Source organism: Podarcis vaucheri (genome assembly GCF_965113315.1).
Source record: "Podarcis vaucheri genome assembly, chromosome: 1".
In the NCBI taxonomy this organism is placed as follows: domain Eukaryota; kingdom Metazoa; phylum Chordata; class Lepidosauria; order Squamata; family Lacertidae; genus Podarcis; species Podarcis vaucheri.
The window spans coordinates 94,268,295-94,283,316 of NC_138759.1; the positions used below are offsets into that span (position 1 = coordinate 94,268,295).

Sequence of the window (15,022 nt, forward strand, 5' to 3'; positions counted from 1 at the left end):
TTTGCCCCTTCCTGTTTCGTGGACCATTTTAGCCTGCATCTGAGGGGGAGTTTTGTACCAGCGCCTTCTGATTCATGGCTTCCCCTTTCCTCTAGGGTACAAGGATGTTTCTAGGTAAAAGGTCGGCTCTGGACTTGCTGTTCCAAGTAGTTTGCAGTTAGCTTAGGCAAAAGCTTTTCTTGATTCAAATGGATATATATGTGAATATATTGATTACTGGTAACCGATTATATGAATAGCATAAGGGTAGCATACGGGTAGCCCCCCTTTTCTTGCTTTAGCATCACAGTTTGGGAACCTCTGGGATACAAAATTGGGGGCAGGAGAGGCAACTAGTCTGTGTACCCAAAGTTGTGTAGAACTAAGAAGATTGGGGAAATGTACTGAATCTTTAAAATAAGACTGCTTTTGTCTTGTTCCATGAAACTTTCACAGAATAAAAATAGTATTCTGTAGCAATGTTACCCAAACTCATAATTACATGCTTCAAAATATGTCTCATATATATATATATATATATATATATATATATATATATATATATATGCTTTCGTAGATTTTCACGGGTACAGGAATGCAGGTTTTGGTGTCTTCGGGTGTCTTCCCGTGTAAGAGTCGGGGTGTCTGTGCGACGTTTCGACGAGGTCTCACTCGTCATCTTCAGGCTGGTGCTTTCGGCTTCTTGTTACTGGAACAGAGCAGAATCTGGTGTTTGAGTTCCTATAAATACTGTTGAGGGGTGTGGTGTATAGCCTCCAACGTTCTGGGCAGAGAGGAAGTTCCTAGATTAGTGTGCCTTTTCTTCTTTTGTTCCTTAATTACTTGAGGGATATCTTGAGTGATTTCATGAGTGATATTCTGAATACCACTGGGTGGGTCATTAAGTGTAGATTAGTTGCTAAAGCTTTCGTGTCTTGACCTCTTGAGCTTGTGAAGAGTTTTTCTGAGAAGATGGCTGTGCTGCATTTAGTTGTGCTCTGGCTTGGCTTCGTGTATAGGGGCGAGCTGTGGTTTTGTGCCTTGTGCCAGCCAGATCTGTGTAGGGATTGCAGGGGGGTGCAGCATCCGGAGGTGCCACTATAGTTTGGCTACTGGATGGAGTCTGTAATATGTCTGTGGAGAGGGTCTGGGTTTGGGTCTGGTGTGGTTGATTGGTGACGGCGTTCTGTGTGCCTCTGGTTCTGGTGTCGGTTTTTGTGGGGAGGGCTAATTTCCAGATGTCTGGCAGGCGGGACGTGTCGTCACGCTTGTTCATGTTGTGAGGGTGTTTCTCTATCTCGATGGCTTCCATGATTATTCTCTTGTGGTGATGTTCCATGTTAAAGAGCAATTTGGAATCTGCAAAATTAATTTCGTGTCCTGTTTCTTTCATGTGTTGGAAAAGAGAGGAAGTTTTTTCTTCTTTTTTGACGGCATTCTTGTGTTCTGCGATACGTGCATTTATTCGTCTGTTTGTTTGTCCAATGTACGTGGCTGGGCAGACTTTGCAGGGTATTTCATAGACCCCTTGGTTTTCCAGCTGGATTTTGTCTTTTGGGTTTCTGAGGATATTGGCTATTTTTTGGTTGGTGCAGAAGGCTGTTTTGATATTGTGTTTATGGAGGATTTTGCTAATTTTGTCTGTAGTGCCCTTGATATAAGGAAGGAGGGCCATGCCATTGTTTTCTTCTGTGTCTTGGTTTTTGGGGGGTGTTTCTTTTTGGATTAGCTTCGTAACCCTGTTTTTCTGGTATCCATTGGCGATTAACACATTTGAGAGATTCTGTAACTCAGTTGTCAAGTGGTCTTTGTCAGCCAGGCGTTTGGTTCTGGAGATGAGAGTCTTGGCTACGGAGTTTATTTGTGCAGGGTGGTGGTGTGATTGTGCATGTAAGTAGCGGTTGGTGTGTGTTTTTTTCCGGTAGATATTGTGTCCTAGGGAGCCATCAGGTTTTTTGTAGATTAGGACGTCAAGAAAGGGGAGTTGGTTGTTGTCTTCTATTTCCATAGTGAATTGTATTTTGGGGTGTAGGCTGTTGAGATGTGTGAGGAAGCTATCTAGTTTTTCTTTCCCGTGTGGCCAAATTACAAAGGTGTCGTCAACATATCTGAGCCAAAGTTTGGGTTTGTGTTCTGACTTGTCTAAAGCATTGGTTTCAAAGTGTTCCATGTACAAATTTGCGATGACCGGTGAGAGGGGTGATCCCATAGGTGCTCCTTCTATCTGTTTGTATCTTTGTCCATTGTGGATGAAGTACGTGTTGGTTAGGCAGTGGTTGGTCAGGTCCAGGATGTATTTGGGGGGGTTGTAACCTGATGGCTCCCTAGGACACACTATCTACCGGAAAAAAACACACACCAACCGCTACTTACACGCACAATCACACCACCACCCTGCACAAATAAACTCCGTAGCCAAGACTCTCATCTCCAGAACCAAACGCCTGGCTGACAAAGACCACTTGACAACTGAGTTACAGATTCTCTCAAATGTGTTAATCGCCAATGGATACCAGAAAAACAGGGTTACGAAGCTAATCCAAAAAGAAACACCCCCCAAAAACCAAGACACAGAAGAAAACAATGGCATGGCCCTCCTTCCTTATATCAAGGGCACTACAGACAAAATTAGCAAAATCCTCCATAAACACAATATCAAAACAGCCTTCTGCACCAACCAAAAAATAGCCAATATCCTCAGAAACCCAAAAGACAAAATCCAGCTGGAAAACCAAGGGGTCTATGAAATACCCTGCAAAGTCTGCCCAGCCACGTACATTGGACAAACAAACAGACGAATAAATGCACGTATCGCAGAACACAAAAATGCCGTCAAAAAAGAAGAAAAAACTTCCTCTCTTTTCCAACACATGAAAGAAACAGGACACGAAATTAATTTTGCAGATTCCAAATTGCTCTTTAACATGGAACATCACCACAAGAGAATAATCATGGAAGCCATCGAGATAGAGAAACACCCTCACAACATGAACAAGCGTGACGACACGTCCCGCCTGCCAGACATCTGGAAATTAGCCCTCCCCACAAAAACCGACACCAGAACCAGAGGCACACAGAACGCCGTCACCAATCAACCACACCAGACCCAAACCCAGACCCTCTCCACAGACATATTACAGACTCCATCCAGTAGCCAAACTATAGTGGCACCTCCGGATGCTGCACCCCCCTGCAATCCCTACACAGATCTGGCTGGCACAAGGCACAAAATCACAGCTCGCCCCTATACACGAAGCCAAGCCAGAGCACAACTAAATGCAGCACAGCCATCTTCTCAGAAAAACTCTTCACAAGCTCAAGAGGTCAAGACACGAAAGCTTTAGCAACTAATCTACACTTAATGACCCACCCAGTGGTATTCAGAATATCACTCATGAAATCACTCAAGATATCCCTCAAGTAATTAAGGAACAAAAGAAGAAAAGGCACACTAATCTAGGAACTTCCTCTCTGCCCAGAACGTTGGAGGCTATACACCACACCCCTCAACAGTATTTATAGGAACTCAAACACCAGATTCTGCTCTGTTCCAGTAACAAGAAGCCGAAAGCACCAGCCTGAAGATGACGAGTGAGACCTCGTCGAAACGTCGCCCAGACACCCCGACTCTTACACGGGAAGACACCCGAAGACACCAAAACCTGCATATATATATATATGTATATATATCTCGCTTGATTGTAAGAATATCTCTAAGCAGTTTACAATAAATATTTGACATCATCAATAAAAAACGGTTTTTAAAAAATTAGCAACATTTTAAAAATAATTAAATTCAGCAGTGAATGTGCCAAGTGCATAACAACTGGGTGTAATATCAATTGATTGTTTATCTCAAATGTAAGGCTCAAAGTACAAACAGAACTAGAGAAATGCACCTAAAGGGGCTCTTTTCCAGTTGGTAAGAGCATGGTGCTGATAACGCCAAGGTTGGAGGTTTGATCCCCATAAAAGGACAGCTGTATATTCCTGCATTGCAGGGCGTAAGACTGGATGAGCCTCAGGTCCCTTTCAATTCTATTATCTGTTTCCACATAGAAAAGAAGGCAGTTCACCCAGCACTATGATTCTGTCATCCTATACTGAATGCATCCTATATTCAAAAAAGGAAAGCTAGAGTAAATATTTTTGTTGACTTTCAACTCAAGCAAAAGGAAGCCTTACTGCACTCACATGGAACTTGCTCCCTGCTTATTAACATGTGTATCATAAGTACTGCCGTCATGAAGACAGCCACACATACTTTGTGAAACCGATCAAATCAGCTGTCATAAAAAAAAAATTCTGGGAAGGTATTTAGTAAATCCTTACAAAATGAATTAACCTACCAACTGGAATTTTGCACACCTCACAATGTAACCATGTTTTGCATAAATACACCCTGTTGGGAGTGTCAAGCTTTTCAAACACCAACCTGAAAAAAACTATTAAGTGCTTTTACTCTGAAACCACAGCACAGTTGTAGTTCAAGGAGTCTCTCTTACAGCTCTTCCTCTTCTGCTTTCAACTGCTGAAGAGAGACAAGATTCTTAACCTTTCACAGCATCCTTAGCAAAATATACACTACTATATGTTCACTAATGAGCACAGAAGGCAGGCATGAGACTTTCACTCAAGAACATAGAAAGCTGCCTTATACTGAATCAGACGATTGCTGACATTGATTGGCAATGGCTCTCCAAAATTTCTAACAGTGGTCTCTGCCAGTCCTACCAGGAAATGCAGGTGTATCCCTGTTTAAGACCTATGCGGCTGAAATTGCTTAATTAAGCAAGGATAAGATAATGTGATTTTGGTTTACTTGTCCGCAGGTTCTGGTCAACTGCCACTTGCTCTATTCTAATTTTCAGTACAGTGGAACCTCGGTTTTTGAATGTAATCTGTTCCGGAAGACCGTTCGACTTCCAAAACATTCAAAAACTGAAAGCGGAAGCCGCAATGCAATAGGGAAACTCAAAACGGAAGCCGTGTTGGGTGTTCAGGTTGCGGAAAACGTTCGAAAACCAGAGCTTCCGTTTACTTCCGGTTTTTTGTTGTTTGGGAGCCAAAACATTCGAAAACCTAGCCATTCAAGAACCGAGGTTTGACTGTAACAAGTTTTCCTGCATTGTAGCCACATTTTACTTGTATTACTCTTAATACCTACTAGACACGGGGGAAACCTTCATCAAAAGTGCATCCTAGCCCCTGGCAGGAGTTGTCACTCATGTTCAAGGCTCCAGCTAGCCTGCAATAGAAGCCTTGTACTGATATTTTGGATTTGTAGGAGAGGACTTGCTTTTCCCTTTCCTTTCCACACCATGGTCAAATGTGGTCAGGTTTGAGAATTGAAAGGGGAAGGTGGTCACATGAGAGATAGCCAGTGTGTGTATTCTCCCCTAACTTTACGTCCTCAAATGTTGCTGGACTACATCATCCCAACACAAAACATACGGAAAGAGGTAGGTTGGAGAAGGTTGCTGTAAAAACCAAGGAGAGAACTTGCAGGTGCTGGAAAGACGCAGCAAAGAGACTGGCATTCAGGCGGGAGAAGTCACAGACAGTTCCAACACAAATACTGAAGTTCCAAAGGAAAAGGATAGGAGATTGAGAGAGAGGAGAAAAGGAAAGTCATGCATCAAAGTCAGACACAAAAGAGGCAGATTTAGTAACCTTTAGGGATCTTCCTCCTTCTGTCCCCTTGTGGAACATTATCCTTGCAACAATTATATTCTTCTTCAGAGAATTGCAGGCAGTCTATTCTGGTTAAAGCAATAATAAAGTTGAAGCTCCTTGTTTGCCCAAGTTCATCACCGTCTCAATTTTATTCATCAACAGGAAATGGTGAAAAGCCTACAGTATATTTTAAGTGAAATCTTAATCAGACTGCTTCATTTTCAGTCTTATTTTTCTCTTTATTTGTTTAAGCATATCTTAGCCAGTATGTTGTTATACTTCTAAGTATTTAAACAACAATAGTTGGTGTCAACTTTGCCACCATCAATCCTATGCACCATCATTTGCCGAATCCTACTGTTTCAATTTTACAGTGCTGGTCTTTTAAACCAGTTCTCTTTTAACACTCTTCCTTCTTTTGCATACCCGGTATCTTCAGGGTGCGGGTGGCGGGAAACAGCAAAAGTCCTCCCACGAACATATTGAATTCTTTCGTTAAGCAAGAGTCTAATTAAGAAAATCATCGTAAGATCTTCAGGGTTTGAACTTCAGAAGGTGTTTTCTTGAAACAAGAGAACTGTGGGTGTTTGATCTTAATGGGAAAGAACATTTCCCTATCTGAGTTCAAGGGAAATGATTCAAATGAATCTGCATTCCCTCCAGAGCCTTCTGAGAGTCACTTTGGCAGCTTATCGTGGAGGGCATCAGCTGGCTCTCAGACAAGCCTTCAGTGAGTACACTTACAAGTCATTGATTCTCACTTCATTCTGCACAAGCTGCACTAGCCTAGCACATCCTCTGGAAAAGATGCACACATTTTGAAAGACTGGAGACAAAGCAAGGCAGCTGTAAATAATGTTACCAAAATAAAGCACAAAAAGTTGGAGGATTTACATGGACTATTCCAAGCCAATGTTAAACTGGTACCAAAGAAAGATGTTAGAAGGTGAAGATAGTGGTTCCAAACTGACATTCCAAGGGGTCACAGGAAGAAACAGATTTACATTTTTAATACAGTGGTACCTCGGGTTACAGACACTTCAGGTTACAGACGCTTCAGGTTACAGACCCTGCTAACCCAGAAATAGTACCTCGGGTTAAGAACTTTGCTTCAGGATGAGAACAGAAATCGTGTGGTGGCGACGCGGCGGCAGCAGGAGGCCCCATTAGCTAAAGTGGTACCTCAGGTTAAGAACAGACCTCCAGAACGAATTAAGTTCTTAACCCAAAGTACCACTGTACTCTCTCCCTCCCACCCTCGTTTCAAAAAATTAAGCAGCTCTCCCAAAGTTTTGGAGGTTTTTCTTGTAAAATGTACAATATATTTATATAATATATTAGACAATCTACTGGAGGTAGATAATGGAGGATGAAAGATGACATTAACTTGAAGAATCAGAGCAATGGCAAACTATCTGAGCCACACCAACCTCCTATTAAGTGACACAATATCAGGATCTTCGGTGGATGCCAAGTAGCTTATCCTTGGAGCAGGTAATCTGGGATGCCTTAGTATGCCTAACAGCTTGTGGTGAGAAAGAAGACAAACAGGGACTTTATATGTACAACACACCATGTCAACACTTGGAAAGTCTACCTGACATTTGTAGCAGAACATTTGTGTTGGAATGGAATGTACATACAAAGTCCCTGTTCGTCTTCTGTCTCACCACAAGCTGTTAGGCATACTAAGGCACCCCAGAAGCATACCAAGGCATCCAGAAAACCTGCTCCAAGGATCTCTCCAATACCCAATCTGAGGTCAAATTTTCTTACCTTCCTTCTCGTCCTAACTTTTGAAAAACAAAAACAGTCCACCAATATTAAGGCATAATCACATGCAATAAAGCAGCAACAAAATTAATCCAAACAAAGACCTTTAAAGTTCAGGCAGAACTGGATGAAGAGATGTATTTGCCAAAATCACTAAAGAAAGGTGCTAAGTGAATGGTCATGGAGAGGAAGTTCCATAAACAGGGCACCACTAACAATAAGGCCCTGACACTGATAATCAGGTCCCTCACTTCAGAAGGCAGGAAAGTTCAGAGCTGGGCCTACAACAAAAGCCTTAATATTATGCAAAAAGTGGTGTAGTGGCTACAGCTTTGGACTACAGCCTGGGAGACCAGGGTTCAAATGCTCAAACATGAAACTCACTGGGTAAACTTAGGCCAATCAATATCTTAGCCTAACCTACTTCACAGGGGTGTTGTGAGGATAAAATTGAGAGGAAGAGAACCAGGTATGTCACCTTGAGCTTCTTAGAGGAAAGGTGGAATATAAATGAGATAGATAGATGATAGATAGATATCCAATTGGAAGATAGTTATGATTTTAGACCTCAAAACCAGCAGTTAGAACTGTGCCTAGTGGGATGCAAGTGGCGCTGTGGTCTAAACCACAGAGTCTAGGGCTTGCCGATCAGAAGGTTGGTGGTTCGAATCTCCGCGATGGGGTGAGCTCTAGTTACTCAGTCCCTGCTCCTGTCAACCTAGCAGTTCGAAAGCACGTCAAAGTGCAAGTAGATAAATAGGTATCGCTCTGGCAGGAAGGTAAATGGTGTTTCCGTGCACTGCTCTGGTTCGCCAGAAGTGGCTTAGTCATGCTGGCCACATGACCTGGAAGCTGTTCGCCGGCTCCCTCAGCCGGTAAAGCAAGATGAGTGCCGCAACCCCAGAGTTGTCCGCAACTGGACCTAATGGCCAGGGGTCCCTTTACCTTAGAACTGTGCCTAGAATAAGCTTGTAGTCAGATATGTTCCCTCCACCCAATACCAGACACCATTTCCAAACAGCATTCATAGGAAGCTCCCAGAAGGCATGGGAGTTGTCAGCCAGAAACATCTTGAGGACCACATGTGAAGACCACATGCAGGTCAGCAGCAGAAGTCATGCAGTCTCCTCACTGCTCCCCTTTCCTCTTCTCTACTCACAACATCACATGGGTGGTGTCACCCTGCCCTCCTCTCTCCCCCATTGCTGTGAGCAGGGAAGCCCCACCCATCAACCAACAGCAGACTTCCACAGAACAGAGGGGTAAGAGATTGAGAAACAGAGAAAGAAGCTGCAAAGATGAGGCACCACAGGAATCACAGAGGAGCCCACAGAAAGTTGAAACCAGCTTGGATACCTTACTGCAGGATGAGTGGTGAATGTCTGGCCCACCAGGTGTTGTTGGACTCTAACTCATGCACCTCAATTAAAGATGCTTCCTCTGCACCTGGTACCATTTCACACAGACTTTTACTACATCCACTCCTGTAGGGACTGCAAATTCATTCAGCCAATACACCTTAATAACTCTGAAGATGATGTTATGCCTTATCCGATTGATGATCTGCATTTTAATATCTCCCTAAACACATATTAACAGCAAAGTCATAAAGCTGTTTAAAATCTATTGTAGCAAACTCTCCTCTTACCTCCAGAGGTTGGTTGATTTATTTATTTATTTATTTATTTATTTATTTATTTATTTATTTATTTATTTATTTGAAAAATATTTGCTAAACAGAATTCCAGCTCTTGCTTCAATTGGGCTTGTGATGAAAAAGTGTAAAAGCAGTGTTGGCTAATATGCTCACTCATATTATAAATGACTCTCCTCCACTTCTTCCTTTTCATTTTCACCATTATAAGATGTAAACATAAACAACACAAGAGAGGTTGAAAGGTGATGTAATCCTTGAGTACAAAAATGCACTACGGAGTACATTGCCAACCCAAAAGTCAAAATTATAAAGGAGACAAATCCCGAAAAGGAATTGAGTATTTATTTTGTGTTGTGCACACTGTAAAGAAGTAAGGCATGTTCAAGGTCACCGCATGTCTCACTAAGGCAATTTTCAAAGCTGTCACTTCCCAAAGGAAGATACTGACAGTGTAGCATTAGCACTGCATCTCTCTGATTAACTGTTTGCATTTCTCAGTCAGTATGATACTGGTATATCGAAGTATACACACCTAAGTAGAGGCTTCTTACAAAATAAAGTGAAGAGGAAGGAGAAGTTGCCCCATTTGTCTTAAAATAAAAAACAAGGTTAAAGGAAAAGGTATCAATAGATATTTGAATCCACTGCCAGCCATTGCAGTTTATATACAGAGTACATTAAACAGGCAAAAATGCAAATCAACAAATAAAAAATAAATTTAAAAAAACCTCAAGAGTGGCCTTACTTTAATGGCATCCACCAGAAATATTGTGGACTTCAGAGACACCAGACTGTCTCAGTCTGCAAGGAGAAAACTAAAAGGAAAGCAGGTCAGATAGTACAGTTTTCTCTCTTCCTGCTCCTTGCCACAGTAATGGCTCATCCACACTACTGCTTGGGCCTGCCGCTTTCCCTCAGGAAAACTCCCTCTTTACTGCTAAATCAAAGCAAACATCAACTGGGTTTCCTCCGGATTAACATTTGCTATGATTCAGCAGGAAAGAGGGAGATTTCCCGGGGAAAGCAGCGGGGCAAACTGAAAACTGTCCACACCCGTGCTTTCTAGACACTGGACAAATGAAAGTGTTGACAAGCCCTAACTTTCAGGTGTACATTATTCTGCCAATATCACATTAAGACAGGCCATGTATATTCTTGCCCTCATTGTACCCCGTAGAAGCTAGCTTATGCATCAATGTGGCTATCAAAAATGAGATAGAACCCACAGAACAGCGTGCTCTTTACCTGGCTAGTCACAATGAGAACCAGCAGTGGAGACATTTCCCCCTCAGAAACCACAGTTTAATTGTTTATTTTCACCTTCACTTAGCTGTATCCTTGAGTGTTTTGCTGCCCTTGAATATGCATCCACTCCTGAAAATGCTGCTACTATGGCAATACATTACTGCCTGACCCAGTTCTACCTGAAATCTAATCAGGGCTTTTAGGCTGGGTTTTGGGTGCTGCAGAATCATATTTGGCAAACTGAGCCAAGAGCTAGTGTAAGACAAAGCAGAATTGTACAAAGACTGTGCAGTCTAAGCATTTCTGCACTGTGCCCAGTTAAATATAGGCTCCAAATACTAGCTAATGAAGGCGGTTTGAGAAATGTCTTTAAGGTTAATAGAAATAATGTCTGACTTGGGTAACTTGACATATTACTCCACTTACTTTCTCAACTCACATGGATAAAAATGAGGTGAACAGGTTTAAAATGGGGCACAAGCTGTTATATCGTAAACCACTCCGTGAACCTCAGGTGAAGGGTAACATAGAAACAAATTTTGGGTCTAATCTCTAAAAATCCATTCCTAATTTGGTCAGCCTAGACTCAAGAGATTAAAGTTTTTTTTGGGGGGGGGGATTTAATGAACTGAAAGTGATTTGAGACAAGTTTAGTTTTTCATGGTGTGCCTATCTATTATCATTTGACCCACTATGGACAATGGTCCTGTGGATTTTGCTTTGAGACAATACAAAAAAATTGAAATGCCTATTAACCTGTCTGATTTGCTAACCAACACTAAGGCCAGGTTTTCCTATTTGTACATAACCAGAAACTCTAGGTGAACGTAAATCAGAATCCGTGAAGTGAAGTCGGCATATGAAGGGGTGGGACGTGGAAGAAGCGCTCAGCACAAGGCTCTTTCATAGCTTCATAAACTGTGGTTGATGGAGCCTGGAATGATCATCTGAGCCAGGCCTATATGAGCAGCAATTTTATTTCAAATCATTTTCAGTTCTCTGAAGAACACCTTTGGGTTTTAAGATGACGCACCTGAAATAGTTAAAAGATGGAGCCACAACATTTGCAGCGAAACTTAGACTCAGTCCTCCAAAGTGGGGGGGGGGGTAAGGAAGGGTGTGTGATTGATTCAAATATTTAAATAAACTAAGCTCTGGCACACTATAGCAAGAGATTTAACATAAAGCACAGAGCAACTCAGGATGTCAATCTGCCATCTCACACTGGCACTTTACCAATGAAAATGAAATATACTATAAACGAGGCTCAAGTAGCAATAATCATGCTTTCATTGGTCTGTAGTACTGAAGATAAAAATTTGCAGAACATTAAACCAGCACACATCCTATCCACTTCTAGGCAATGGGCAATAAATACATATGTTCTACAAACGGGAGGAAATGTTACAAGACGCAACATGTGCTCCATATTTGAATGTGTGTTCCCACAAAATAAAGTAAGCATTGCTGCATAATCCATTCCCCGTTCAGGCAGAATCCTGCCTCCCCCATCCCCAAAAAAGCAGAGAACTTGCATAAAACGCAGACAAGGCTTCTCTCTAAACATGATTGTGACAGGTGCCCTATAAATAACAGCAGAGCCCGACAGAAACAGCACACGCTGCAAGTAGGAAGCCTAAGTGGCAAAGACATTTTCACCGGGCATGCCACCTTAATGAGAGTTGTCACCCAAACTCTTCTGCTTTGCTGCTAACAGGATGCAATAGCAAATGTGTGCAGCTGCTTATGAAGGAGTGGGCAGAGGTAGATGGCTTTTCAGTCAAATGAGATGTGGTGCTTTTAAGTGCAAGCTTCCTGCCAGTGCCAGCACCCAAAAATCTTCTCTGTTTCACAGCTTCTTATTTATTATTACATTTTATTCTCATTTTTGTTGTTACATTTTTACCGTTCCTTTTCTCCAAGAAGTTCCTTTTACCCTTGTAACAACTTTATGTGATAGGCTGTGCTGAGAGATGGGCACTGTGGCCAAGGTTACCCATTGTACTTTGTGGCTGGACAGGTATTTGAATTGGCTGTGCCCCGATTTTAAATCCAACACCCTAAGGTAAAAGGTAAAGGTAAAGGACCCCTGGACGGTTAAGTCCAGTCAAAGGCAACTATGGGGTGCGGCGCTCATCTCACTTTCAGGCCGAGGGAGCCAGTGTTTGTCCACAGACAGTTTTCTGGGTCATGTGGCCAGCATGACTAAACCAAAACACTGTGATGGAAACCAGAGCACAAGGAAACGCCGTTCACCTTCCCATCGCAGTGGTACCTATTAATTTACTTGCACTGGTGTGCTTTCGGACTGCTAGGTTGACAGGAGCTGGGAGAGAGCAACAGGAGTTCACCCCGCCGTAGGGATTCAAACCGCCGACCTTCTGATTGACAAGCCCAAGAAGCTCAGTGGTTTAGACCACAGCACCACCTGCATCCAACACCCTAACCACGACATGACACTGGGCCTCTTAGCATACTTCAGGGAAAGAAATAAAATTCTTAAAACAAATTAACTGACCAAATGCATATAAATATGTGTACTACTTAAAGGGAAATTTATAATTAATATATGCACGCACACACTTTTCTTCTTATTCCCAAGCATGGTTACAAGAAAGAAAATACCTCCAAAACCAATAATATGCAGTATAAGTTTTTAAAGTCAATAGTACTAGTTCAAGCTTACTCTAAGATCTATTTTAGGCCAAGAATACACTCCCATAGAAACAGCAGGAAACTGTGGAGGCTTAAAATCTATTATTTATTTATGACATGAGAAGCCAGGCCACCAATACAGAATTATAATCCCACAGGCTACAAGTGGTATAGCAAAATTTGAGGAATATTTCCTGGAGTCAAAGAGAGGGAATCTGTGGTCCATCTGTGGCAATCATAATGGGATGAGAGTCAAGAGATCAGAATCTAAACCACAACCAAGGGACAATCTGGGATTGAGGCAGCAACACAAAGCATGAAGTCCTAAACTAGACGCATAGGCCTGACAGAAACCCAAAATCAGTGACTGGAAAACTGGAGCAAAGCTTAAAGCCAAGTGATCAGGCAAGATCAATGAATCAATGTAGACACAGGATAAAAGGGCAAAAGCAGGCTTATGGCAGGGTACACAGGAACCTACACTGCTTTAGACTGGAGTCTAAACTGCAATCCTTTCCAAATTTGTTGCAGATAGTTGACACAAAGACCTTTAAGCCCTTTCCTACTGGAGCTACATTAGCCGACAAAGTCAAACTCAGCCGACCAACCATCTCTGATGGCCCAGCAAAGGCACAATAGGCTGTTTTAACTTCCTTTCAAGGGACCGTAAAAATGGAAAGGGCTGCCAAAGACTTTTCAGGTAGCCCAAACGTGGGAGTTTATTGTGCCCCTGGTGGATAGCAATACATGATTGGTGGGCTGTGTTTGATTTGGTGGCCACAAGCTCTACAGATCACATAACTGGTTGGGCAAAGGCTAGCTTAGTAAATTTCAAGTTTCACATCTCCTGGCAGAGATAATTTGATAGCAGCTCCTTTGTAAAGAAAGGGGAAGAAACAAAAACTGCTATGAGCTAACAATAACTCCTCCTTAATTACCATGTCAGAAGGTAGCTATGGTAAAGCAAGAGAGGAGCAGTTGTCAATAGCCTCCTAACCCTGGTGGCACATTTAGTTTTATGACAAATAGGGGATGATGCTCAACAGCTATTTGATGAGCTATCTAACAGCTGCCAGGGACCATGCACTGCTGCTGCACAGCTGGAAGTACACACCACTGCATCATTAAAAGGGCAATAACTGCAAGCTCACAGCACATCAAACACTGCCAACTTTGTTTTGATGAGTTATTTGTGGCCCTAATCAGCTGCGAAGGCTCTTTAGGAAAGAGGCACTGTTGTAAAGAGGGATTAATCTTAGCAGCAACCATGCAGTTATTAAAAATCAGCTGGCACATAAAATCCTGATGGAGAGGTGCAAGTGTATGTCATGGCCGTAGAAAAATGAAAAAAAAAAAACGAAAAAAGCTATCAACTCTATTAAAAAGAAGAAGAAAGGATTGAAAGCTGCACAGCAGTAAATCAATAAACTGTGATAGTAAATATTGCTTGGAGGATGTCAGTAGAGAAAATCAGGCATCTCTAATATCCTCCTTCAACAGGGTTATCTATGGAATAACATCTTATATTATTATAGGTATGGTAGTGTTTTGCAGAGGACAAAAGCAAAACTGTAGGAGAAAATAGCTATTGCTGTTTGGAGGCTGACCTGGTTAATGTGTTGCCATAAAATAAATAAAATGAATACGACAAGGAAGGAGCTAGCAGGGAGAAGGGGAAAGAACATCATAATAGGAAATGGTCAAAATTTACAATTAGGCCTTACAAAAGCAACATTTCACTCAGGCCATAAAGGGTCATTCATTTCGTGCTATGGTCTCTGCCAGATTCTCACACAATCTATCAAAAACACTCTGGCTGGTCCCATTTGCACGCAAAGAGCTGAAACAAAAAATAAACACTGTGTGAGGAAAATTTGTTAATCAGCATTCATGGCAATTTAATAAACACAAATTAAAAATAAATAAATCTAGGCAGATCCCTTCTAATTCTCACTAGCGCTTGTTTATTGTGGTTTCAAAAACAGGAGCTCAAAAGAACCCAATAATTTTACAAGCATGCAGAAGCTTTAGGCAAAA

The 15,022-nt window shown here is 42.0% G+C and overlaps 1 protein-coding gene across 10 annotated transcripts in view; it reads right to left on the reverse strand.

Annotated features, from left to right (window-relative positions):
- Positions 1–15,022, reverse strand: part of SEMA5B (semaphorin 5B) — a 365,129-nt gene that overhangs the window by 265,651 nt on the left and 84,456 nt on the right. The window contains exon 1 of one of the 10 annotated variants that reach the window (XM_082235164.1): positions 9,831–9,849. The exons of the other annotated variants lie outside the window; for them this stretch is intronic. The gene's annotated coding sequence lies outside the window, so the exon portion shown is untranslated. Of the gene's footprint in view, positions 1–9,830; positions 9,850–15,022 lie in introns of those variants that run through there. 10 annotated transcript variants of the gene reach the window in all.